The sequence below is a fragment of the Corvus moneduloides genome, chromosome 1, assembly GCF_009650955.1.
Source record: "Corvus moneduloides isolate bCorMon1 chromosome 1, bCorMon1.pri, whole genome shotgun sequence".
NCBI lineage: Eukaryota > Metazoa > Chordata > Aves > Passeriformes > Corvidae > Corvus > Corvus moneduloides.
The window spans coordinates 43,735,482-43,762,491 of NC_045476.1; the positions used below are offsets into that span (position 1 = coordinate 43,735,482).

The 27,010-nt window shown below is 42.0% G+C and overlaps 1 protein-coding gene across 7 annotated transcripts in view; it reads left to right on the forward strand.

The window, feature by feature from the left end:
- The first annotated feature begins 5,503 nt into the window (after positions 1–5,503).
- The window catches only part of THRB (thyroid hormone receptor beta), a 157,005-nt gene continuing 135,498 nt past the window's right edge, over positions 5,504–27,010 (forward strand). For 3 of the 7 annotated variants that reach the window (XM_032108059.1, XM_032108039.1, XM_032108068.1), the window contains exon 1: positions 5,506–5,593. The gene's annotated coding sequence lies outside the window, so the exon portion shown is untranslated. Of the gene's footprint in view, positions 5,594–6,071; positions 6,319–27,010 lie in introns of those variants that run through there. The other 4 variants (XM_032108048.1, XM_032108098.1, XM_032108087.1 and 1 more) reach the window with 2 other exon arrangements.

The following is a 27,010-nucleotide window of genomic DNA, read 5'->3' on the forward strand; positions in this document are numbered from 1 at the left end:
CTGCATGATCCCTCAATTAATACACCCACCCACCTGGTAGTTGAGCTCCATATGGTCTTGGATTAGGAATGAGAGAACTTGCAAAGCTCTTGCTTCTGTCAGGCCTTCAAAATCAAGACTCTCCCCAGTGCATTTTAGCTTTGCCTCAGAGTAACCCAGTTATAATTATTCCAACTGTAGGAGCCTTTCCAAGCCCTAATCTTTTAACTGAAACCACTGTGGTTTGGGACAAGGGATCTGTTTTCAACAGGACCTCTACACATCTTCCCACTTTACCTTCTCTCCCAGCTGCATTCACTCTTCATTTGATTCTTCTCAAAAGGGATGTCCCTTGTCCACCGCTGAAAGGGAACTGTGTGGCAAGCCTTTGGTGCTGTCACAACCACTTCAAACTAGAGGCTTTTCTGCAGGCCAGCTAAACTCTATTTCTTCTTGCCTGATGGGCTCTCCTTACTAGTGTGCTCCTTGACCACCCCATTCAGTACGAGGGAAAAGATACTGAAGCTTGTCATTTGTCATCTTCTGTTTGCATTAATGTTAGTTTATTAATGTGAAGTTGCTTCTGCTATATATTTTTGGAAAATCCAAACTAGGTCCACTATCATGAAATTTGGAGCCATGACTCATTAAAAAATTCATTGCAGATGGCACCATGACAAGACTGGTCTTGATGATCTCTTCAGAGAATAAGAAGAATGAACTACTGGTTTTGTTTACTCCAGTAGCCCACCTACCCCAGTTGCCTTTGGCTGATGAGTAGAGGATGCTTGCAGAAAGACTGGAAGAAATAGAACAAGTGTAGGATTTCCTAACTTCTGGCAGCCAGAGGATATGGGAATTTTCTAAACCAGAAATTTCACTGGATTGCATCATCATGTTTACTAGCCATTGATAGGCTTGTCGACCATAAATTGTCTGATCTGTTTTGAACTTTCTTGAACCTTCACATCATCCTTTGATAACAGTCCAAATAGCCTTTTTTAGTAAAACAGCTTTTGCAATAAAAAGGAGAATACACACAAATTCCTGTTTAGTCTGGAAGCTGGCTTCAGTGTAGGAGAGCTGAGACCTGCTTTTCCCAATACTTTCTTGCTGCAATTTAGAAACACAGATCTTAAAAATAAATTTTGATAATAATTTAAACTTGCTGGTTTTCTTTCAGTTCAGATTTTCTTGCTTGTATTCATTTGGTTTTGTGGACTGAGCACTAATTTCCTGTGCCATGTGCAACCCTGCATAACTTGAAAAAAATTCCCTGCTGTGTTTTTTCATGACAGATCAAAAATGGATATGAACTGTGCATTGGAGGTTAGAGTGTGCTTCCAGATTTGTTCCTCTCTCTTTTGCTTTCCTTCTTGCTATTTATTTTTCTTTCCTATTTGTCTCAATTTTCATTCATTTCTCTTCTGTTCTCACACATCTGCTCTGGTTCCCCTCGAATTCTGATGGTAGGATGGAATTGGATCTCTGTACAAAAGCGAAGTATGATTACATTAGGTTATTTTTATATTCCCCAGAAATCTTGAAACAGACTTATATTACACTGTATTGGAAAATGGAAATTGAAGAGGAAAAGAAACAGTATATAGTACTAGTGGTTTATTTTCCACTTTTTTTTCAGGGAATGGATGTTTGCCCCAGACAAAGACTAGATGATGTTGGCCAACTACCTTCAGTTAACACCAAAATGTTTTGAAGTGTTTCATGGCATTTAGAGAAGATTGGCCTCAGCTAGCATTAACAATAAATGGAAATTAATCTAAGATCATTGTAGTAATGTACTGTCCATCAGTTTTGTTGTGTGTATAAGTACTGCTTATCCATCGTTTAAAGAGGGACACAGGATGCTTTCCTGCTGTGCTGACTCACTCCTGGTAGTCTAAAAATGAAAAGGGGCATGTATGCTTCCTGATTTTCACATTCCTTTTAACACTTTTAAACCAAAATGTTTTGGATTCTCTTTGTCTGCCAAAAGGTGAAGTTTTCATTTAATCAGCAGACTGGAGTAATTTTTAAACTGCTGCTTTACCATGATTGTTTTCATCTTTAATCACCGTGTCCTCATGCACTGTAGTACTCAGGAAGTAAGAGGCCAGGGAAATTGCAAATAAAACCCGTGTGTCTTGTAAGACTCTCCTTCAGAAAGTGATTAGAGGGTCTCCTGTCCACCAGATAATGTGTGCTAGGTGGTCAAGTGATTCAGCTTAGCACGTTTCCTTGCCTGTGCCCTCTGCCTGCTTGTGTACAAGCAAATTCAAAAAGGAATAGATGAGGTGTGTAGTACTTCTGAGAAAAACACCAAGTCATTTGTATCAGAACTGATGTGCCAAACAACCACTCTAAAATCAAAGATCTGTAGGGCAAAACAAACCAACCAGTAACAAGGAAATCTGGCAGCTGATGTCAGATGCACAACATCCATTACCATTAGAGAGCCCAAGGAAACGATTCCTGCTTGCCCAGCCCTGAGGTGTGAAAGCCAGACAAAAATTACTTAGAAGGAAAAGTAAATTGAGAGCAATAAAGGATAAAAAGCTGAAATCCACCAAAGTACGATGTTAAGTTGTGTTAAAATGCAAAAGAAAGGATACTGTTTCATTGACAAGAGCCTTATACCCTGAAAGGTGTACAGATTCTCTTCCAGCTCATCTCAGAGCTGGATTACATCCTAGGCGCTCCAAGTCCAGCTATCAGGCATTTGATGAGGTCAATGTTAGGTTGCTTTTCAGTTGAAGGCAAGTTTCTGACTCCTGCATTTCTGAAGGAAGTCACGGCCTGTGCATAACTGATGCAGTGGGAAATTGTGCCTGTACATGACCTGAACTTTGCTTCTCAGAGCAGAGGAAAATGCTGTCACTACTTTCCTGGTACTAACTATATGCTGCCTCCCTCTGCTCCTCCCTCCCTCTTTAGAGCCGGCTCCAGCTCAGGCAGCACAGATACTGCAGGGTTTCAGAGGCTCTTTGACATGTCCTGCAGTTGTATTGAACCTGCATTTCATGGCTGCTAAGAAAATAATTTATGTGAATGCATGGTAGCCACAGCACATCCCTGAAACTCGAAGAGAATGACAGGACCTCTCTTTTTGCCAGACAGGAGTGGTGCTTCAGGCACTGGGGGTGCCATTGATAGTGAAAGTCACAGAAGGCTTAGGGTCCTGGATTTCCCAATCTGAGGATTTACATTTCTTGTGCAAGCATCATCTTCTGCCTAAGCAGATGGAAGGGAAATTGTGGTCATGTGAGGACCCAGGAGCGTCTGTCCTCATGCGAAGTAGGTGGCTAGAGGAACACTTTGAGATACTTAGATGTATCTATTCCAAAAGATGCAGGGAATTGGCATCAGAATATAGTAGGAGGCTGTACCTCTCCAGTACCCACAAATATTTGCTGTTGCCATCAGTGAATGGTGTCCTGTGTCAGTTTCATTCGATGGGGCTGATGACACATTTTAAGGCTCCCATTCTCACTGTCACATGGCTTTGTGTCCCTGCATTTTAGTCATTTCAGAGCAGTCACCACCCCACTGGCTCATGCTGTGCTCTGTGTTTAGCAGTACATATTTATGACATGGGGAGTGAAGAATGAAGTCTAACTCAAGTCCTTAACTAACCCATAAGTGAGGGATTAACTGCCTACTGCATTCTTTTACTAAGTACTAATCACTTAACATTATTTTCATTTTTTTGAAAAGTCTTTCACTGCCTTAGTATGTCAGCACAGCATTTGAGGGACTGCTGATACATTAGACAGCCATTGCTGTCCTCAGCCTGACAAGGGACCTGTTGTGCTACTTTCTGGGTGAAGGAAAAAGTACATGTGGATGGGCTACAGCTATCAAGGTTTGCTCTCGCTTTGCAAACCTGTCTTCCTGGCTGTGGCAGAGTTAAAAAAATAATTACAAGTTTTTCAAAGGATCACCCACATACACATGGTATGAGAGCTCTTTTCTTTGTTGGTTTCATTTTATTTGTACATGACTCACTCTTGGCAAAATGAGTGAGCCTCATGAGCCTGTAAAAATTCTGTTTGGATTAAATGATTTGCATTAAATGATTTATAACTGCAAGAAGGCTTTAATACTCCTGTAATTCCTTAAGGAAAAACAAACTGATCTTATTCTTTCAAGTAGCTGTTGCTTTCATGCCTGTTACTTCAGACGCCATCTTACTCGCTCAAGCTGATAGCTGTTGATGAGACTCTGGGTACTTCTTCCTTGCTCTCCCTGCCTCATGAATTAGAGATGGGTGGTGGGGATGTACTGTCATCCTTTTCTGAGCACACTCTTCTGAGCGTGACTGAAGGCCAGGAAACTCACAGCCTCCCAGACCTGCTTGCCTTGCTAAGAGCAAGGAGTAGCATTTGCGCTGGCCTGAGGTGTGGTGATCATGTTTCTGAGACCAAATTTACCCCGGTTTTGTAGCCCAGAGGCCCATCAGTCTTCATTTTCCTGTCACAGCCAGTGTGCTGGTTACAGCCACCTCATTCCTGCTGACTCCTGCATGGATCAGCTGTCAGGAGGGCAGGTGGGTAGCCGACCTGCTCTCACGCCCTCACCCCTTGGTTCCCCAAGCTCAGGGATGTGGGGGCAAGGGGAGAGCTCCCACTGGGCATCCCTGCAGAGAGGGAACTGCCAGCCGCCAGCAGCCACCGGGGCTGCCCGCACCCTTGGGATAGAGGCCTCGCAGCAGGGCGTGTCTGTTAAAGCCCATGAGAAAAGCATGTGAGCCAACAGCGGGACAATCCAGCCGGATGCAGGACGTGCCATCAACAAGCCCTTTGACTTTGTGTTTGCGCAGAGCGGCGGCTGCCCTGGCTGTCCACTCCAGAGGCTGAGGCGCGGCACAGTTGCTAGCGGGAGCCGCTGCCTTCGGCCTCAGACCTCGGGGAATCCTCCTCCTTTCCCGTGCCCGTGTGCTTCTGACAGGACGACCCACGGGCACTGGACTTTAATATTCGAAGCAGAAAAGCGCCGCGGTCCCCGCGCAGCGGCTCCCCCGCCGCCCGCAGCCGCTCGCCGTGCCCGCACCTCGCCGCCCGAGCCCCTGGGGCGAAGCGGTCACTCGGCTGCGCCCCGGGGCCCCCCCCGCCGGGCACCGCCCGCGGGGCCGCGGCACAGCCGGGGGGATCCCGGCTCCAGCGGCGCTACAAGTGGCCGCCGGGGGCGGTTTCGGCTCCGGCTCCGCCGCGGTTTCCCTCCGCCCCGCGCCCGCCTCCCGGCGACCCTCTCCGCGGCGCGGAGGGGCCGCGGGGTGCGTTGCGTAACGCGGCGCTGGGCTCCGCTCCGCCGCGCGTCGCTCGGGGCGGCGGGGAGGCGAGGCGAGGCGGGTCGGGTCGCCGCGGCCGGAGGTGAGCGGTGGCGGCAGCGGCGGGGCGGGCGGGGCCGGGCCGGGCCGGGCCGGGCCGGGCCGGGGGGGCGCAGCGCGGCGCGGCGTGTGCGCGGCCCCGCGGGAGGCGGCGGCGCAGGCGGGGGGAATCCAGGTCACGTCCGCAGCCAGACGGCGGCTGGCGGGAGGGACGCGGCGAGAGGCACCGCACCGCGCCCGGACGGGCGGCGAGCGGCGCGGGGCAGGCGCGGCCACTCCGCTCCGCCGGTAAGTCACCCGAGTCACCCGGGCTGCCGCTCGGCGGGCAGCGCGCCCGACCGCGGGCGTGGGCGAGCAGGGGGTGCCGGCTCCGCAGGTTGGCGTCCCGGAGCGCCCCCGGGGATCGCCGCGCTGCCCGCCGTCCTGCCGGCACTGCGGGGCGGGCGCGGGGGAGCCGAGCCGCGCTCCCCGGCCGCTCACTATATTTAGCCGTCACCGGTGGGGAGAGCGGCGGCAGCAGCGCGCAAACGCTGTCGGGGAGAGAGCTCCGCCGGCCCGTCGGGGCGCCGCCCGCCCGCAGCAGCATCCGGGGGCGGCGGGGGGCGAGCGGCGGCGCGGCCCGGCGGGGAGGGCAGGGACGGAGCCGCGGCACCGGCGGTATTCATCACCGCGGGGGGCGGCGGGGCCGGGCGGGGGGAGCGGCGACGTGCGCGGCTGCCGGCGCTTCCTGATTTATTTATGTTTGCAGCATAGGTGGTATTTCCCCGTTAAGAGTTTATCCATTGAAGTTTTCTATTTGACTTTCTAAAGCGGCGGCGACGACAACAACAACAACAGAAATCCGCGAAGTTAAAAAGCCAAATGTGTTAATTGTTAACTAAATATAGACGAGGAAGGTTTGGAAGCTGTAGTGGGTGGATTGATCAGGCAGCGTACGAGTAAAATGAAAAAGGGAAAATTGTCAGCCCTATGAAGCCAATTGCCGGTGGGAAGGAAGGATCGCACCTGTTCTGGTGAGTGGTAGGAGCCCCATAGCCCCGTGGTCCCCAGAAACCTTGTTTACCCTCCTGTGATCCGGATGGAGGAAGGCAAAACACAGGTTAAAAACGCTGTAATAAATACCAGGTCTTACCAGGAAGGCAAACGGGACTTTTTTCCTATAGTATAACCCGTGTTCCCTTTAGTATTTTAACACAAAAATCGTGCATTTGAACGGAGCCATCTGCTAGTTATAGTAACATATTTAGTGTTTATTTACAAAACTTAGTCTGTGGTAAATATATGTTTGCATAATTGATAGACTGGATATTTTTATAAAAATGGTTTGTTTTCCTTTTACAGTTCAGTACTACTTGTGTGTTGAGACAATTTACTAGATTTTCTGGTTCCTGTTTTCCCTTCAGAATAAACATTTGAGTAGAAAAACCAAAACAACAGAGCAAAGGGTTTGCTCTTTTTTAAGAAATTTCAGTAATGACAAGGTAATCTTCAGGAGACTTTACCATAATCAGTGCACTTGCATTGGTTAGTTGTATTGCCTCACAGAGAGGGTTGAGTTCTCTCCCTTACTTTGAACCCTAAATAATACAGCTATATGAATGTACAGCCTTTTTTTTAAAGAGAAGAAGCTGGAGTAAATCACTGGAAAGTATAGCCCTTCACTTTCTCATAGAACAGCTGTTTAAGGCACAATAACAACAAAAGTTTTGTGAAACTGTGTATGCCTACTTCCTTCCTCACAGGGCTTTTTTTTTCCTTTTCTACTAACTGGCATGAAATCACCCTTCATATTAGTCCCAGGACCCTTAAATCAGTCTCAGCCTTCTTCCAATTTATTTGAATTGGTGACCTTTGGATGAGCTGGTGTGTTCCATTGTTACTTGCTAATGATGGAATAATCTAGTCCTGACATACCAGTTGTGAAACCGAGGGCACTGCTGCTGGATGGAAATTCAAACGTCTTATGGCTCCATGTTGGAAAAGGCAGGATTTAGCTGTGGTTTTCGTCTGCTTTTAACTGTGTGAACTCTGATTTTCAGAGCTGAAGAGGCTCAAACCAAAGTCTGTTAGAGTTGATGGAAAATCTGCCATTGATTTTTGCTGGTTTTGGATAACGTCTTGTATGAGTTGGTGTTGAGGACATCATGGCTACGCCAAATTTTTTAGTCCTTTCAAAATGCTTTGCATATCCAAGTCATTATGTAGAGTCAATTATTTTGTGTACTATCTCTTTGTGAGAATGTTCTTCTGCTCAGTAGAAAGTGGTGGTGTTTTTGTTCACTCTCTTATATGCTACAGCATTAACTTTATTATCTGATCGCTTCCTATTACGTCAGGATGACACGGGGGATTTTGGAAAAAGTGAAAATGCTTTGTTGAAGGCTGCTTACCCTGAAGATGGGTTTCTTCAGGTATTTTTCAAAGAGCTTTCAAAGACTAGTGGGACATCTGAAGTCATAAGACATGCTTTCTCTGATGTGCGTGTTGTGCTTCCCTTGTTCAGTATGTGGTTGTTTGCTGCCTTTTGGGGCTTTTTTTCTTACAAATGTGAAGGGGAGAAAGTTGTTAGTGATAACAGATACTAGTGTTCTGTGAAAAAGCTTGCAGAATAACACATACCTGTGGCAGGCGTATATCCTCTCCTGGCTTCCCTGTTGTTGATGATGAGCATGATTTTTCCTCTTGGCTATTTGTAAAACCCCAGCCAAGAGACAGTAGGGAGGAGAAGGACTGCTAAACTTAAATCATGGAAGTTTGTCAGAGTTTATTGTCTAGTGCAGCCTGTCTTGAAATTTGATTCCATTTGGAAGAGAGTCAGGGGATGAAACCTCAAAAAAACCCACCTGATTTGAGGCAGGACGTCCTCCAGCAAGAATCTCATTTACCACCGGAAGGGTGAGACCAGGAATTTTGGCTCCTTGGAAAAGGAAATTCTGGAGCTCATTATCTCTCCACCATCATATTCTGGTTTACTGATTTGGGGTTTGCTTATTACAAAAAGTTAAAGAAGGCAAAAGAGGCATGCATGTGAAAGAAGCTCAGGTAAATAGGCTGAGATGAAGGAAGGCAGGAAAAGCACAATTACGGTGAGCCCTCATGCCTTGGATTTCCTTCTAGGATTTGGAAAGTGCTAATTTTCCCAACCAAACTAATTTGCTCTTAAATGAGAGATGGCCGTCATGGCAGAAAGCAGAGCTATACTGCAAGGTGTAGGGTAGCAGTGCAGAGCTGCATATTTTCTCCCTCTTGTCCCTTTTCCTGTGGGATTTCCAAATCACATGAGGATCTGGCCTCTGGAGGAAAGGTGGAGATAGTGCTGAGGCACTCTCCACCTACCTGCAGGGACTGAGGCAGCACATCCATGCCATGGGTTTCCAGAGATTATGGTCAGGATCTTAATGTGTGAATTTTCTGTCAGAAAGGGTCAGAGGATCAATCAGGAAGGATTGTCCTAATATTTCCACAGTTCATCTTTGTTCCCTTCTTTCCAAATATCTGAAATGGCTATATATGTAGTCCTAGATTCTCTCCTGCATGGCCCCATTTAAGTAAATAAATAAAAGCTGTTCAGTAGCTCTTCAGGTGTATGACAGCAGAATTCTGCCAAGTCACCAAGGAGCTTTCCTTCTATCTGCTTAACTGAAGGAAGACCTCTGGGTAGGTGAGGAAGTCTGAGTCCAGGGATCTGCTTGGCTTAATTTATCCCATCAAAAAAGGTAGCAGAATAATTCACGTGGCCACTAGTGTGGCAGTACTGCTGCTGGCATTTTTTAAACTTGTCATTAATGGTGCAGTGAAGAAATAATCTCCCTTCTTAGGGATGAGCTAGGATTTTATGTATTGTACAGGGATAACTAAAAAAACAGTGCATGTGTTATGAGAACCTTCGTCATTAAAATCAAAGGCAGACTATAAATTTTTGTGTAAAGATTAAAGAATTGTATTCCTTTAATTCTATGTTATTCCATCAGTTGTATGTGGTCCAAGAGGACATTTTGAATAAACTAATTGAGTCTTGCATAAGTTGTTTCTCTCATTTAATTCACAACACGTGAATGAGATTTCTTCCATTATCCATCACAACTACTTAATTTAAGCATGGTCATGGTAGGGGGACAATGCAAGTAAAAAGACTGGTTGGGAAAGTTGGTTCTGTTGTTAACCTTTTCAGTGCATGGTCACACTGCCAAAGTGCATGTAAGCCTGCAACTAGAGAGGAGGAAATTGAAAGCAAATAAAATGCTTATTTGAAACACAAAAGTTAACATGAGTATTCAATTTTGAATGCTTTTGGTCATAAAAATTCTCATTTTACTCTGATCTTACTCTAACTCTATCTTATTAGAAATTAAATATCCTGTGAAACTAGTGAACTAGTGAAAGAATAAAAGATTAAACCATAGTTTAAAAGAAATACTTTATATCCTCAAGTGTCTTAAATATAGAGAAGCTGTAATAATTTTTACTGGTGAGCTAAAAGGGCAAATACTCTTATGTTATAATTAGATTACATGCATGAGAGCAGTGTGATCATTCTGGACTACGGAACTGTTCTATGTCCTCTGGTGAACCTAACCCAATAAATTAGGGTTCTGTTTTTCCATTGGAAGAAATAAAATGACTGATTATCAAGCTCCTAATAGTAAGGTAGAAAACAGAGCAAGAAGATCAATGTCTCATCGAGTGAATTTAAAGTCAACCCACATGTAAGTCTTTCTTCTACTGGACGGAGTGAAGTTGGTACATGTAGAACCAAATGGCTTGTATGTATGCATACACAATGATTTCTGTTTTATCTTGGGTTCATTCTGCTCACCTGCTAACTTTTTTTCCCTATTTTGATGCTGATGCTTGAGTGTCTTCTTTAATACTTCGTGGGAGTTGGTTGGCGTGAACTGCATGCCGCAGGTACAGCACCAATGTTGCTTGACAGTAAGATGTGCTTTGCAACAGCTGTGGTAGGAAAATAAAGGAGCTCTTTGACGAAAACCAGAAGTATCTGTCAACTACATAAGTGTAGTTGGGTCCTTGAACAATTGCTCACTAACTGATATCTTAGTGATATGCATATGGATAAACCATTTTCAAAACATTCACAAGAAAAATATTCTTCTGTGGTTAAGAAGAGCTGATTTCATCACCGTTGCAAGTTGGCTTCCTTGAGTCAAGTGTCATGTTTGCTCTCATTATCTACAGCTGTACAGTGTTCTTGAACTATGGGCCTTTTCCTTTCTTATGTTTTCATTTGTAGACCTTCACATCTTTCTTCCACTGACTTGGTCTTGCACCTTTGCCCCCTTAAGTATCCTCTTAACTCCACACCTCCCACTCATGATTTTCCATTGTTTCTCTTGATTCTGCTGTGCCAGCTCTTTGCCATGTGCTCCAGCCCAGCTGTACTTTGGCAGGTATGGAGTGCTGCTGCTGCTGCTGCTTGGTTTCCTACCAGTGGAAAGAATGAGCACAAATGAATTGCAGATATTTCTTCTTTAGTGTTGTTTTTTTCCTCTGACCTTTAGCACAAAATATTCCTGGTCCATTTGCCTACCTTCTTGCACCTTTTGACAGGTAGGATTGCCTTCATGTGACATTATACTGTTTTCTAGTTTTACATTAAAATAGTTTTATTCCCATGATTTATTAACTTGTCCCCGGCTCTGTTTTATTTTTAATATTTCATACATCTTTTAAAAAAATGTGGCATGTTTGTGTGCAAGGTGCCTCAAAGTATAATTATGAGCTGTAGCATTTATGTATGAGGCTTAAAATAACTTTGTTCCTCACTTCAGGAAATTGAAGGGTTTATCTTGAGCCTTCTTTTATAACTTAGGTGTCTTACCTTCTATACTGCATTTTTTCTCATTAAAAAAAGATAAGGTGAAATGCATTATCCAGTTAGATAAACTGGGAAAGAGTCTGTACAGAGTTGTATCCGTGTAAATCCAGAATATACATGACCATGCACATACGAGTTAAAAGAATATTCCTCTGTAGTGTATTTGTGACAAATTTAATTTTTAAAGCAAAATAATTACTTTTTCTAAATATTAAAATATAGTTTTATTTCTACCAATACAGAGAAAAATATATCTGGAACACAGATTGTTTCCTATGCAGTGCTGAACTGCATATATTTTGTGTTATGCCTGAGTCACTGATGTGACTTACTGAAGTGATTTAGTTTATTGAAATCCTCTGTGTGACCAGAATAAAACAGCTTTGGCCAGAGGACTTGGATCAACTATTCAACTGCAGAAGTTGCTGATTATTAAGGTTAAAGAAAGGAGAAGAAATACCAGAATTAGGGTTTGATATGCAGCCTTAATTCAGGTGTCTTTGAATATATGCAGGTAACTAAGGTTTAGAGTCCATGAATGGTATTGCTTCACTTTTCAGGGTGCTTAACCCTATGTAATAATAGTCATCCTTGAAAACTACACTTCCTCTTAACTTTATTTGAAACCAGGAAACTTGGGATCAGATCACAGGGTATGCAATTGGTTATGTAGGATATTGTGAGCATGTGGTCCTTGCCTGTGAGTTATACATGTGTGACAGTAGTTTGTCACTGGTTATTGCGAATTTTGAGTTGAAAATCACCTCTGCACCATGAAGGTATCTAACCTGATTACCCAGCTTCACATTCAATTGTTGCGAACTCTTTGGCTCTATTTCTCTTGCTTGTCCTGTTTCCCCTGCCCCCAGTCCCATGCCTCAGACACCTCACACTTTTCTCCTTTGCCAGAAATGGGAGAGGGATCCTAGAGACCTTTTGTTTTTCTGAAGAGTCTTATGCATGGAGATAGCATCCTTGACCTTCTTTCCTCTTAGAATGTCCTGTCAGTTGCTCCAGTTGCTGAATCTGGCCGATGTTGAAGGCAGCTGCCATACACCTGATTCCTTCTTACGGGGCCTTCTTGCCACCAGAAGGGATACGCCAATGACGAGAGTCCTGCTTGCCATTGTGTTGGCCAGAAGCTGTGCTTATGCCTTCCTGACTTTCTGAGTTACTGAGTATTGAGTTCTTTGGGGTTTTTCTTTATCCCCAGTCCCACTGCCATTTGGCATCTCCCTCCCTTGCACCCCTACCTGGCAGTTCTGCTGCGTGTGTGTGTGAGCACTGACACGTGCTGTGAGACTTGGACAAAAATGGTGATAGGCTCTATAGCCTCTGAAATGCATGAAGCCTTCTTTCTTGCCGAGTAGGTTCTTGCACAAGATACCATCTTGATGGCAGCTGTCTTCATTTGCATTGAACTCTGGGAGAACCCAGAGACTGCTCTGATAGTCAGGCCTCCTAGGAAGCCTGTTTGCTTTCATCCTCTGCCCAGGGAAGATGAATCTCACCCGCTGCCACTCTCACGGTAGGATGCGGGGAATGTGCTTGCAGCCATTCTGGCCGTGACTTTCCAGTGGTGGGAGGATGGTGGGAGTGTGTTTTGTGAGGCAGAAGGATCTTCTGCTGTTATCTCTTCAAGAGGCCTCATATCAAAGCACTCTCTTAGTTTTGGGAAGTGCTTTTTGTGCTTGGAGGTTAGGCACGAGTGGGAGTAGCATGACCTGGGGAAAGAAAGTGCTGGATTCTGTAATTCCCGAGGGAGGGAGGGCTCTGGTCATACTGTCTCTATAGAGCTGTTCCCTGAGCTAGCCATCCTCATCTCTCCATCCTACCTGCACTGACATGGATAAGTCTCCTTGCTTTGGCTCTGCAGTGGCTTCTCTCCAGTGCCACTTTCCTTGCATGAAGCCATGTACATGGAAAACCCTATGTATATAGAGTGTGCTCCCTTCTGTTTTCAGATGTCTTCGCATCTTCTGAAATTCCTGATAGCTGGTAAATTCAAGAACCTGGATGGAACATGTTTTTTTTCCAAGTACTACAACAAATGTTTGTGAAGCACAAATAAACTTAGGCAAGCCCCTCTCCCCCATTTTTCCTTTCTGACTAGATTTTATTTTTACAGGGACAGCAGAATTCATCCTTGTCATAAGGTGCTTTCTTGCCAAGTTACAAGTTCTGTTCCAAGGAATAGAATTCAAGTAGTTGGAAGAAAAAGAATTTAAAATTTTGTGTATATAAAAAAGCCCAACCCCAAACATTTCCTTTGCTACTTCTGTAGAAATAGCAAGACTCTTTGTACAGGTTGCCCAGAGATGTTGTGGCATCTCCATCCTCAGAGACACTAAAAAAACAGGTGGACATGGTCCAGGGCAACCTGCTCCACGTGACCCTGCTTGATTGAGCAGGGTGGTGGACTGGACAGCCTGCAGGTCCAGACCAGCCTCAGGCATTCCTTGACTGAAACTTTCTGAAAAGGCTTTGAAAGAGAATTCCAGTTCACTTTGTTAGAGCTGAGTGAAATACAAAATAATTTAAGATAGATTCATTCAGTGGAAAGTGTAGAGCACACTTTCAAATTAAGCTGGTCTGTCAGGCTTGTCCATAATAAATTCAGGAGAGTAAAAAAAATATACTATGAATTCATACCAAATTAGCAGAGCAAATAATATTGCTTCTGTCTACACACACAACTGAAGCATCTCTGTAACTTTAAAAGGTACTCTAAATGCATTTTCCATGCACAGATCAGAGTTACGAGCTTACTTAAAACTTAGAGAATTCATGCTCTCACCTTTGCACATATGAGGACAATTCTCAGGATCATTGCCTTTGATCCCATAGGAAGAATCGCAGGCTTTAAAAGGAGCCAGGACTTGCCTGCTGTTCAGTAGTAATTTTCTGATTATACTTTGCTCATAGGAATGTAAATGTAAAAAGCCAAATTTACATAAGCAGACTACTCTGTGAACCTTTGCCCTCCCCTCTCCCTTGACCTTTGCTGTCCAGTTTGGCTGCCAGTGCTTTTTCAGAGATCTCTTTCTAGGGTTATGTGTCTCTAGCAAGAAACCCAAGTTCTGAAAGCAAGAAGGTGGTGGAATTGCTGCCACAAAACCTGAACTCAAGTAATATTCCCTCTCCCATTACTGCTACACCTACTCATAAGGCAGCCCTGTGGGGACCAGTGTGGACGCTGGCTGGCAGCCAGGTGTGTAGCAGACATCTCTTTACCTTTGCTCATAGATGGATCTCATCCACAAATGGCAGCTAGAAATTCATGTCTGTAATATAAGTTCACATTGGTTTAACCTGTATTTTGCAACAACAGTGCAGGCTGCCTTTTTCCTGAAAAAATTCTATTTCTCAATATTTTTGACATACTTCATTTTCTTAGCTTAGGACTAGCAGGAAGATTTATCAGCAATTTATGTTGGAGATAGAAGGAAAAGGGGAATTGAGTTGCTGAGAGGATATTGCTTGCTGGCTGTACAAGCACAGTGTGCAATAAGACAAAAAGCATGGACTGCTCTTTGTGAAGTTCAGCTCCAAGCCAAGTTATAACTTGAGCTCAGCCTCTTCAAAGCATGTCGGTATAAATATAGCTGTATTCTGTTTTGATGATCATGAGTCTGCAGCTGAATTAATTATTTGATAATGCAAGAAAGATATGGAAAGGGAGACCTTTACCACTGAAGCCCAGATCTACAAGATCAAATCTATAGTCTAAGTTTCTTTTTTAATGTTTTGTTGCTAAGTGCTTCCTGATACATCATGCCTAATCTTGTCAATATTTCTTTAGGTCTTGCTCCTTTAAATAGCTCTGGATGAGTGGAACATCCTGTACTTTTTCAAAGATCTCCTGGAGTCAATGAAAGCCATTTGTGTGAAAATGGGCAGCTGAAAGAAGCAAAGGCACTGTGAGCCCTGCACAGTCTTAAGGCGGTCTGTGTTTGGGAAATGAGAGTAGTATGGCATTACTGTGTTTGCTTTGGTAGGTAATCTAATCTAAAAGAGCTTGAAACAATCTGCAAATTAGGATCGTGGAAACCTCAGTGTCATTTTTTTTCTTCTTTAAGAGAAGAAATATTTAAACCCAGAAAGAGCTTTAGGCAGGAAGAATTTGAGAGATTCAACCTGGCAGATGTTGCAAGGCATGTGATAGAATAGGACTGAGCTTTACCTATTGCTGTGTGAAGTTATGATCTGCAATCTCTGTTAGGAGCTCCAAATTTCACAACACTTGGGTGATGGTGTAACAGGAAGAAGGGTGTGGGCAAAACTACAGAGCTACATATGAGTAATTCAAGACCTCACCTGTTTTCCCATCTGGAGAGCAGGGCAAAGTGGGGAAAGCAGATGGGCAGATCAGAAGTTAACAGTTTAAACGCTTAACTTTTGCTGAGTTTATCTGTATTGAGGATAGTCTTTGGGGATTCGTGTTTGTTGCATGCTTTTTGCTTTTTTTGGTGGATGCATTTTGAGTCAGAAAAAAATGATGTCTGGTATCACACCTTTTATGTTCTGTCTCAGCATAGTAAATTTGAGTTACTAAGTTATAGCCAGCAGATGCCAGCAGTCTTTGTGGTACTATACTGTTAGTTTACCTGGATGTGTTTTCTGCAATGATGTTCCTAGTGGTGAACAACCTACCTTTCTAGTAATATCAAAGAGGTGGAATTACTGCCCCATTTCCATGTGAAAAAGTCTTTGTGAGTATCACAGGCAGATTATGACCTTAAGTAGTGCCCAGAAGTGATATGTCAGAAAGAAAAGGCTATGATCCCAACAATGATTTTTGAAATTCAGTCAACCTTATGTATGTTTAATAAATGCACATCTTCCTGCAACGTTTGAAGTCAGGGGTCAGGACTCCAAAACAAAACTTAATGAGATTGTCTTCAGTGGCTATTGCGGCTGGAGAATCAAGAAAGGCAGAAATAAAGGTAGGTGATGCAAGCCTACTGTTTTCCAAAGCTCAGCAGTTTTGTGAGCAAAGTGATCTGCTTACAGGGTGTTTTTAAGATGGAAGTAATTTTATCTACAGTGCTAAATTTGGAATCAGTATACCCAGCCATATGCATCTGTGTATATGGCAACTCTAATATCTTGATTTGGGGATTAAATTTATACCATGCTCTTACGTGTTCTTCTTCAGACCTTTACCTTAGATTTTGGTTTTGTTTTTTTTTCTTTTTCTGTTGTAATGTGAAATCTTATTGTTGAATATTGTTGCATTTCTTGTTTACTGATATCTTTATGAAAAACTTGATGAATGTTTGTGAAAACTCAAGGCTCCTTATAGTCTTATATGTCAGTTAGCCAGCAGTATTGAATGCAATTAATGCTCTTCCCTTTGTAATCCAAGCTAATGTCCTCTAATCAGCATTATGTAATTCAACAAACAGAGCAAAACCTACTGAATTAAGATAGTGTACTGTTCTGTTATCTCTGGATGTGCAGCACAGCACGTATTTTTGTGTCTTTTGAGAATTTTGTAGATCAGTAGCTGAATTTCTGGGAGTAAATGCATTGTATTTTTGAGTCAATGAATTTCACTTTCTGTCAACACTTACATTCAAGTTATGTTTCTGCTGAATTACACATTGTTAATTAAGAATAATTTTATCTCTTTGGTTAACAGAAGGAATTGGGGCATTATTAGGGTGTTGGCCTTGCTGTTTCCATAACAGGTTAGCTCCTTTGATCTGGCTGTGTTGACAGTAAAATTGGGTCTTCTGCTTGGACGTGTAGGAGAAGTACATGTTTGTTTAGACCGTTATCGAACTGGAGGAAGTAACTAGAGTTGGTAAAGCAAAGACAGGCACAGTAGTGGTAAAAAAGAGAGACAAAATTAAGCAATGCAGGGTCACTCAGAACACTGTCACTTTGCTGATGTAATTTGTGGCTGTAAACAGAGGTCATGACATCATGCTACAGCTATCCCAGCTCTTCTCAGTTTTGTACCATTTTCCTGTAGTTCACACAAGCCCAGTCCTAGAACGCTGCATTCCCTTTTGTGTACTGCTCATTATTTATTATTTTTTTTCCTAACCAGAAGAGATTAAACAGGAAAGAGTTCAGGCAGGATTTGGAAAAATAATAGAGCATGAAACGAAAATTACATTAGCAAAGACCGCAAAGTGTCTGTATATATCTGTTAGTGACCATGTCAGTATTGTCTGAAAGTATTGGTAAAATGTAATGGCAAAAAGTGAGGGTTTTTAAAATTTTAACAAGGGGATCTGCTTACTAGACTTTGGTCCGTGTGTGATGGTATTATCACCCTGGAAGTGCTCGATAGGAATTAAGTTGTGTAAAGCACTGGCAGCTGTGTATTACAGAACAAGAAGACTTTGGGAGAATGAGGAATAGCCAGCTACTGAAGTCCCCTCTTGTATGATCATTTGTGGTAGTAGTGACATGTCCTGGTTTTGAACACTAAATGCCTTTGACCTAATTTAACTCTAGTGTAACAACACTGAGAATATGGGCCATTTACATCATGGAAAGGAAAAAGGAAAATACATGGAAGTATTTCCTTATTTAAGTGTAATATTTTTCTGTAGTTAAAAATATGCAATAATATAAAGCAACGTACAGCAAAAATAGGATTCAGTGGTATTTGCTGAAAGTAAGCATATGTGGTCTTGTAAGCACTGTGTGACATTTTAGATTTTATTTAATTTTCCCTTTAAGCTTCAGACTGGAAGTTAAAGTGCCCTAAAGGAGTCTTTATTCTAGTTGAAGTGCTCTGATTGCAGTGATCTTTTCTCCTTTTCCTTTTCTTTTTGGTAGTATTTTAAGGTTTGTGGATTGTCAGGGAAGAGGTGCCATCTCTCTTATTATGAACATTGGCAGCTAAAGCTACTCGGTGCCTTTTCAGTGATCTTAACAATCACTAGTGAGCCAGAAAAGGAGGAGGACCTTGCAGAATTGCAGGTTATATGCGACCCTGATTCAGAAGTGTGTCTGTAATTTAGAAAACTTGCAGGGCAGGTTGTGAGATCCATGCTGTGGTTGGCCATCTCACTGGCTGTCTGTTTCTTCTCAAAAAAATGCTCTTTAAAATGTTACAACAGCTTTCAAGAAACTTGTGATTTAAAATCACATAATCTCAAAAAACCAGCTCGGTTTTTCCTATATTCACATAATTCCTTATTGTTCTTAATTTTTTTTTTTTTTTTTAAAGAATCCAGCTTGTTCTAGTTTAGTCCTTACAAGGAAACATTTCAGAAGATTAAAAGAAAAGTCACAGTTCCAGTAGAGTATGTTTATGGTCTTTAACTCTTGTTACTCCAGAGCCACCACTCTCAGCTGCTGAAAAGTCATAAGGATCACTAGATTCCTTTTAATTTGCCTTCTAAAACTGCTGATGAACTTCACAGGTGTCTGGGTGGCTCTGCAGAATGACTGGGAGCAAACTGTTTTAGGCAAAATCCTTACAGATGAATAGTGGACATGGTGTAAGCCTATTTTTCATAATCTTCATTCTGTCATCATACTGCCCTGAGGAACTTTTGGAGCCTACTGGTGATTTTAGAAATGTGTAAGGTGGCATTAGAAATAAGATGCATATGGAAGTAGCAATAATGAAGGAAGAGACTCTTTCACCAGTTGGTGATTGTTTGGAGATGAATTTCCTGACGTGAAATTTCCAAAGTGCTAGGAAGTCATCTGATAACATATAATAAAAATGAGCAGATTGCATCCCTGTTATAATTATGGTGTTAAATTTGCAGTGCTGCTTTCTTGCCTAAATTCCAGTATGTTTGGTCTGAATTGTTTGTAAGGATAGAGTAGTAATCCATCAAGAATGACAAAATACCATGGTTTGTTTGTGTTGTGTTGTCCAAATAAAAATCCCTTTTCCTTTTGTACCTGCATATATTGAAGACTGCATTTACCTATTTGTATGTCTGTAAATGGTGCTTTACAGTCATATGAAAAGAGATACAGTCTTTTAAAGATCTTCTGACATATTTTTTTATGTAATTATGGCTATTTTCTATAGCTTCTCTGGTTTTTAAACACTTAATTAGGACAAATGCACCTAAGTGGTTCAATTTTCAGTGCTGTCTGTTTACCCGTGTTAGAAATTATTCTTTAACTCTGTGTGTTTGCTTTTTTAAGGATATCATGACTCATTATTTACTCGTGGGTAATCATCTTTAGTAAACAGTGCATCTTGTGAGAGCTAATACAGAGCTTTGTGTGTATCAGTTAAAAAGAGACCCTTCCATTCAAAAGTTCCTGTCAGCTGTCACCTCCTCAGCTAATATCACCTCATAATATAGAGCTAGTCACAAAATACAGAAGCAATGTTTGTGTTTAGAGAAACAGGAAAGCTTGCAAATAAACCAGAACTCAGTAACATGTATGACTTCAGGGCTGCAGCAAAATGTATCTACTCATATAATACTAGAGATTTCTATTTTGTGTCCGATAACTTACTGCTATGTTTAGTTGGTATTGTATACATTTTCAATTAATGGAAGCAACAGAAAAAAAAGGCATGAAATAGAACAACTTAATTTTGTCCTTTTTCCTGCTATGGGGAAAAAATATACTTTGTATCTATTACCAGTTACTTTCCTTAACATGATATCCTAGGTTTGGATTTTGAATCATTCCCTGGCTGACTAAGTGATGACTCCCTCATTTTGTCTCCTATTTATAAAAGAAGTGAAAAGATTTAGCTCATGAATTTTTCATACAGACTACTGGTTGGGGCCAAATGCTGTCCTCAGTTACAAGTCAGTGTCGCTGGTGAGCTGTCAATGGCAGGGTTGTGAATGTCTTTCAGTATAGTACTGAGACTTAAATGTTTTGTTTCTAGTGTGCTTATAGGGGTAAGAATTAAGGAGATGGTAGATAAACTGATTATAAAAATAGATAGGAAATAGAGGTTCATTTTCCAGTCCAACATGCTGCTGCCAGTACTGAAGCAAGAGTATAACCATTACTCACTGCCCTGCGGGTGCTGCACCCTGCAATGAATGAGTACCATATTTTAAAATATCTAGTAACATTATGAAAACCTGAAGTCGAAGGAGAAGTTCAGATCCTAATTAGTGAAACTGCCTTTCCACCTTTGGTGCTGCCAGCCAGAAAAATATGATTATATTTTAAACTTTTCCAAATGGACTTTGCCTTTTCCCTTCTTAGGAACTGCCAATGAAACCAAGAGCAAGGAAAGGTGTAGCACAGAAGGCAGCTTTACGTGCCTTCATAGCCTGGTTTCAGGTTGGTAATATCTCTCTGAAGTTTCACTGTATTCTTTCAATCTCCCAGTTTTTCTGTACTTTGAAGTTAAAAACCAAGTTAACCTTTGACCAAGAATTTCAAAATCACCTGGTAGAAAGCCCTTCCCTTTCTGCTGCCTGATAAATGAAAAACTCTCCTCTGCATATAGGACTCAAAAAACCTCTGTAGAAAAGACATGAGGCTTTATTAATTCTGAATTGCAGTTTTTCTGGATAATTCTTTTTAGAAGGAGGCATCTCTTCTAAGTGTTTGAAGCTCTTCCTTCCTTTTTGACCTGGAGAATAGAATACTGAGCAAAAATAATTAGAGGGAAAATGTTAGCAGTGCTGTCATGATGTGAAGACTTTACCTGCAGCTGGGCTCTGCCAAGTGAATGAAAATGGCTGTCAGCCTCACCAGCTCGACACCAGTCTGAAATAAAAGAAGCAACCAACACAAAGAAAACTAAATGGAAATACACCCCTGCCATGTGTTTTTTGTGCTGTAATGAGGAAAAAGATTCCTTTGTGCTGAACTTAAGGTTGTTTTTTCCCATTGCTTGTCTCATTCAGCATCTATTTTCTGAAAAAGGGCAGAGCATGGGCCACTGCTGGTTTCACAGCCCTCTCCAGCTAGTGGGCATAGGAAGTCTTCTCAGCCCCTGTACTAAATTTCAATAGAAAACAAAGAGCATTGTCTGGTATAGGGTAGATGGTATATTTTATATTTGAAATTCCAGTCACTGCTCCCTGCATGAGCATCTTGAGGTTTCTGAGTGAGTCTGTCAGCAGTTTCATAGATTTCTGTTCTCTTGTAAGGCTTTTCGAAACTTTTTTTCTGATCCTGTGTCTGGATGGCTCACAGGGGCACTCATGGGCTCTATACTGTCTGCAGGAGGGTTTTGTGGCAGGCGAGAGCTCGGTATTGGTACCTCCTGAGCACAGCACCCTGTCATGCTCTGTGAGCTAGAGCTGTGCCTGCTGCTGCCTTACATTCCCCTCGGTGCTCCCAGCAGAAGGCTTCACATGGAGGAGGCTTTCTGTCAGATGCACAGGGTAGCATCAGTGGCATGGTTCAGCAGATGTGCAGTTCTGAGTGAGATGGGGAGATCTACAGACTGTAGATCTCGTGGTCTGTAGAGCTGGGTGAGTGGTCAGCACCTCTCTCGCACCCATAGGTAGTCCAACAAGCTGTGCAGTGTTGTCTGTGCATAGATACTGAATGCTCCTGCTTCAGATTGGGAAAGTCAGAGATTCCTGCTCATGATGCAGCTCTGAAAACGTCGGGGTAGGACATTTCTAGTACTTTTTCAGGAGCTGATATGTACCTGGAAGGAACATTCTTCTAATGGAGGCAGTGTTGTTTATTGTGGGATACACAGTTTTTTGGAAGGCAGGTGGGATGTGAGCTATCTGGTACTACCAGGATAAGGCAAGATAGGTCTTTTAAGAGAAATCATAAACGTGTTTGGCACATACACACAGTAAAGTGTCTCTTGTAAGACTCATTCTTCCAGTGTTGCCTAATCAATTTGGTACGCTGTTTTTGAAGGTTTGATTTCTTTTATGCCTTGTGTCTCCTTCTGGTATTCAGATGTCTGGCTGGTGAGGCCTTTTGATGCTACGTGTTGTATTATGTTGTATTATGAACTTGTCTTGCAAACCCACTAGATTTTAATCACTTGCTTCTTCAATAACTGAATCTTAAATATGCAGACTCCTTAGCACTTAGACAGCTTTATTTGTCTATCAAAATCATTAAAACCAAGTCAGTCTATCGGAGCTGACTATCTTGAAAGGGTTACTGATTAAGATACCAGCTTTATCCAGGGGCAGCACAGAGGTGAGTAACAGTAGCTAGATGGACAGAAAGATTGGGAAAGAATTATTAATTTAAGTATCTTGGAGTCATAAACTCCTGTTTAAGCAGAGCAAGTCTGTCATTATCTGTTTTGCTCTTTCTGTGGGCAGTTCCGGATCTCTCTAAGGCTGCTGCTGGGTGCTATTCTGAAAATCTTGTCAAGGATAATTGCTGTTGCGAAGGTAGATGTTCGCACATTCTGGAAGATGCCTGCGATATAAAAATGGTGATGTCTCTAACTACCCATTTCCTTGCTTTTCCTCTTTTGAAAAAGAGGTGTTAGGGAATGATGCTGGTAAAATGGATTGACTGCCCTTGGGTTTTTAAATTCCATCTTTTCTTGGTTTTTTTTTTCTTTTAATTTCTTATTTTCTTTGAATTTCCTGGATTTTTCTTTACCTTTTAAATTATTTTCTGTGGATAGTTAAAATTCTCAGAGAGGTTTTTAGATATAGAGTATGAACAGTGCTAATTAAACAAAGAACAGTTCCTGTTGAAGCCTGTCTGTGTGGCAACATGAACACAGAATGGAAGAAAATAGTATATTAAGAAGGGATCTGAAAGATGTGATAAATCCCCCCTTCTTTGCTACTAAAATGCCTTAAAAATGGAGAGAAAGCTGATAAGGCAGTGTGTTGAACATAGGCAATATACTGTATAGAAGCACAAGTTTAGCTTTCAGCTTACGTAATAGACAGGAGAAAATGTCACTCCAGATTATACTAGTTGCACTAAATGCCTGTCTATTAAAAGCAATTGAGTTTTTTTTCCTGCTGTGCTGGCATAAAGAGCTGCTGTCTGTCGTGCTGTAGCATCCAACCAACACAGTTTCAGCTATGTTGAACTTTTTCCCCTGAAACTCTATGTGTGAGTTACTTTGCAAAACTTGCTTGGAATTACGGATATAAAAGTTGTGTGACAAGGAAGCAGGCTGCTGTTCCATCAGTCTCTGCTTTTCAGTGTCTTTTCTCAGGGCAAAGCAGAATTTTAAAAGTTTTGAATGTCAATTCTTCAAGTATTGTGCAGGCAAACTGCTAGTTATGCTAATTTTACTAGGCAAATTTTGGGGAATTTTGATCCTTAGCATTTATATTCAGTGGTAGAAATAGGATATGTTTAGTTTAAACTTTTAGAGGCACAGTGCTTGAAATGGGCTGACGTAGCATTATGTGCCACGTCAAAAAAGGAGACAAGCTTTTGTCATTGCTATTATGATTTTTCTTCTAAAGTGCAGGCAGAAATTGTTTAATTTGTGAGCAATCTAAAATAATTTTTCCTCCATTTAAGAAAGAGGCTTATTTTTGTGTTTGTTTATTTGTTTGTTTTTAACTGGCCGGTTGAAAACCTTGGCTATTGTGTTTTGTTTTGTTTTAGGAAAGAAACCAACCAAAGTGATCTTTCATTTTTTCCAAAATATGGTGCTACTCTGATAAGAGTTGAGGAATTAATTTTTTTGCTGGGTTTTGATACTAGATACAGGATCTTAAATTTTCAAATGTGACTCATGATTTGGCATAAGGCCATTTTAGAGTGCATAACCTAAACCATCTGAAAGATGGTATTCAGTTTTTACTGGAAACAAGGTTCCATTAAAGACATTTCAGTTGGCCAGAGAAATGCCCAGGCATCCAAAATCACCTCTTGTATGTGCAAACTGAGCTTATTACTTTCCCTCCACACTGTGTTTGAAAGCTTTTCATAGTTTGAAAAAGTTAAAGATTAAAATCAAACAGATTTTTACATCTATCTGTGATTACATAGTACAATGTGATGATACTATAATTTATGATATAGTGTCATTTATTATAAAACAATTGTATTATTATTGCCTGCAAGGGGAAGGCTAGCAGGAATAACTGATGGCTAGACAGCATGTGAGATTTTGCTATTTTATATACTGCAGTTAAGAATCCTGTGTAATTTTCTCTTTATAGCCCTTACAACACTGATTTTGTGGCTATTTCACAGAATCATAGAATGGTTTGGGTTGGAAAGGGCCTGCTGTGGTCAGAGACACCTTCCACTTGAACAGGTTGCTCAAAGCCTCATCCAGCCTTGCCTTGAATGTGTCCAGGGTTGGGGCATCCAGAACTTCTCTGGAAAACCTGCTCCAGTGCCTCACCATCCTCATAGTAAAGAATTCCCTCCTAATATCTTACCTAAGCCTACTTACTTCCATTTAAAGCCATTCTGCCTTATCCTGTCACTGCATGTCCTTGTAAAAAGTCCCTCTCCAGCTCTCTTGTAGGCTCCCTTTAGGTGCTGGAAGGTGCTCCAAGGTCATCCCAGAGCCTTCTCTTCTTCAGACTGAACAACCTCAACTCTCTCAACCTGTCTTCATTGGAGAGGTTCTCCAGCTCTCTTATCATCTTCATGGCCTCCTCTGGACTCACTCCAACAGGTCCAAGTCTTTGTTATGTTGAGGGCTCCAGAACTGTACACAGCACTCCAGGTGGGGTCTCACCAGAGCAGAGCAGAGGGGGAGAATCACCTGCCTAGCCTTGCTGGCCACGCTGCTTTGGATGCAGCCCGGGACACAATTGGCTTTCTGGGCTGTGAGTGCACATTGCTGGGTCATGTCCAGTTCTTCATCCACCAACACCTCCAAGTCTCTCCTCAGGGCTGCTCTCAATCCTTTCTCCACCCAGCCTATATTTGAGCTTGGTACTACACTGACACAGGTGCAGGGCCTTGCACTTGGCCTTGTTGAACTTGAGGAGTTCTGCACAGGCCCAGCTCTCAAGCCTGTCAGGGTCCCTCTGGCATCTCTTCCCTCCAGTGTGTCAACCACACCACACAGCTTGGTGTCATCAGCAGACTTGTGAAAGTGTGCTCAATCCCATTGTCATGTGCCAACAAATATGATAAACAATGCTACTTTCTCCTTTTTTGCTTCTCCTTGGTGATGAAGCTGCTACACAGATGATTAAGCAAGACTGAGTTTGTCAGTCTGTGATTCCATGGGGCTCTGGTGAGGGGAGACAGTAGGAAGGAAGTTGCTAAGTGGCCTGACATAAAAGAAATAACTTAATCTTACGGAGCAAGATGTAAAACCTAGCAAGGCTTCTTGAAACAGCAGCACCAAAATCAAAAGTTTCATCGAATGACAATTTATATATTGATAGATAAAAGTGGTGTGCTGTGTTTATTTCTGCCAAGGAAACATTTTCCAGATTTTTGTCATCAGTAACTACCTGTGAGGATAATCTGAACCTTGTCACCAAAATACATCTATGAAGACAGTCCATGAGCGTGAGCTTGCTGGTGTGTTTCATTCCCAAACACTGGCCATTTCTCTTAACTGCTAAAACAATGGGGAAAATAATTTGAATGTTATAAATAAAATGATCTGATTTCAAATAGGTGAGACTGTCAGTCACATTTTGTGTTTATAGGATCACTTTCTTCATGGCAGAAAATGGAAATGAAAAAATTACTTAGGAGTTCACCATGGATGTGTCCTATGGGTCAGGTTTTCAATTCACTACTGTTCTGAGTGAAGAAAGCAGGTACAAAACAGAAGGAAATCTAAAATAGTTCCATGAAACAAGAATCAAAATAACCTGATAATAAGTGTCAGCATCCCATGGAGGATGCATTCATAGTTAACAATTTTGATTCCTCATCGGTGAGGAAACTGCAGAGTGTTCTGTCCAAGTTTTTAAAGATGCCATCCAAAATGCTGTCCAAGATTTTGATTAAAACAGAGTATGCCTTTTGCACAATGAGTTGTTGTGAATGGATCTAATTAACAATGAACAATTGGAACCACGAGAGAACAAAATAAAATAATGGTTCAGAAAATTATAGAGTTTTTCCATTACGTAGTCCCTATGACTGATCCCAAATACAAAAATCATAGATTTTTTTTTTTCTAATTTCAGGGTCAAACACCAAAGTTGAAATATTATATGTAGCAAAAGCTCTTCTGGTTTGTAAAATTGAAAGTGTGGATTTCTAATCCATTGTAGCTTAGCTATTATATTTACTTGCTTTGTCATAGAATCACAGAATATCCTGAGCTGGAAGGGACTCACAAAGATCATGGAGTCCAGCTCCTGGCCCTGTAGAGGACAGCCCCAAAAATCACACCATGTGCCTGAAAGCATTGTTCAAGCACTTCTTGAACTCCTTCCTTTTAAATAGGGAACTAAACAAGTATGAAAACGTTTTCTGAATGAAATTGATAAGAGAGAAAGTAGAATGTTTTGTGTCTTAATATTTCCTATGGCCATGGAATCATACATCAGAGGGATCAAGATGGAAGACTATGAGCCTCTGCCTCTGTCCCCTATTTTCCCTGTCTCTCTCCTCTGCAGCAGGCTTTGAGCACCTCCTATCACCACCCGCTCTATGCTGATGTGGAAGGATAGTAGAGGTGATGCTGCCCATTCCTCCCTCCAGTCAAATTGGCACCACTCAGCCCCCTTGCACCTTGGGTTTGCTCCAAGTGCCTCCTACCACTTTATTCCTCCCTGTCGTACTGCCTTCCTGCAGCTCAGTTCAGGGACCCATGCCAAAAGTCAAAGCATTGTAATTAGTATGTTTAAAAAAATAAGGGGAAACATATTACTAGTGCAACTGATGTCTTTTGCATGGATCTGGAATCCCCTTGACCATCTAATTAATCATAGTGCCTGCCTCCATAAAAGCAATTAATAATAAAGTAGTGGATTTTTTTTGGTCATACATTGCCCTAGCAACAGTTCTGATGTGTTCAAGTGTAACCTTAAAAATCCAATACAGAATTGAATGTTACTGAT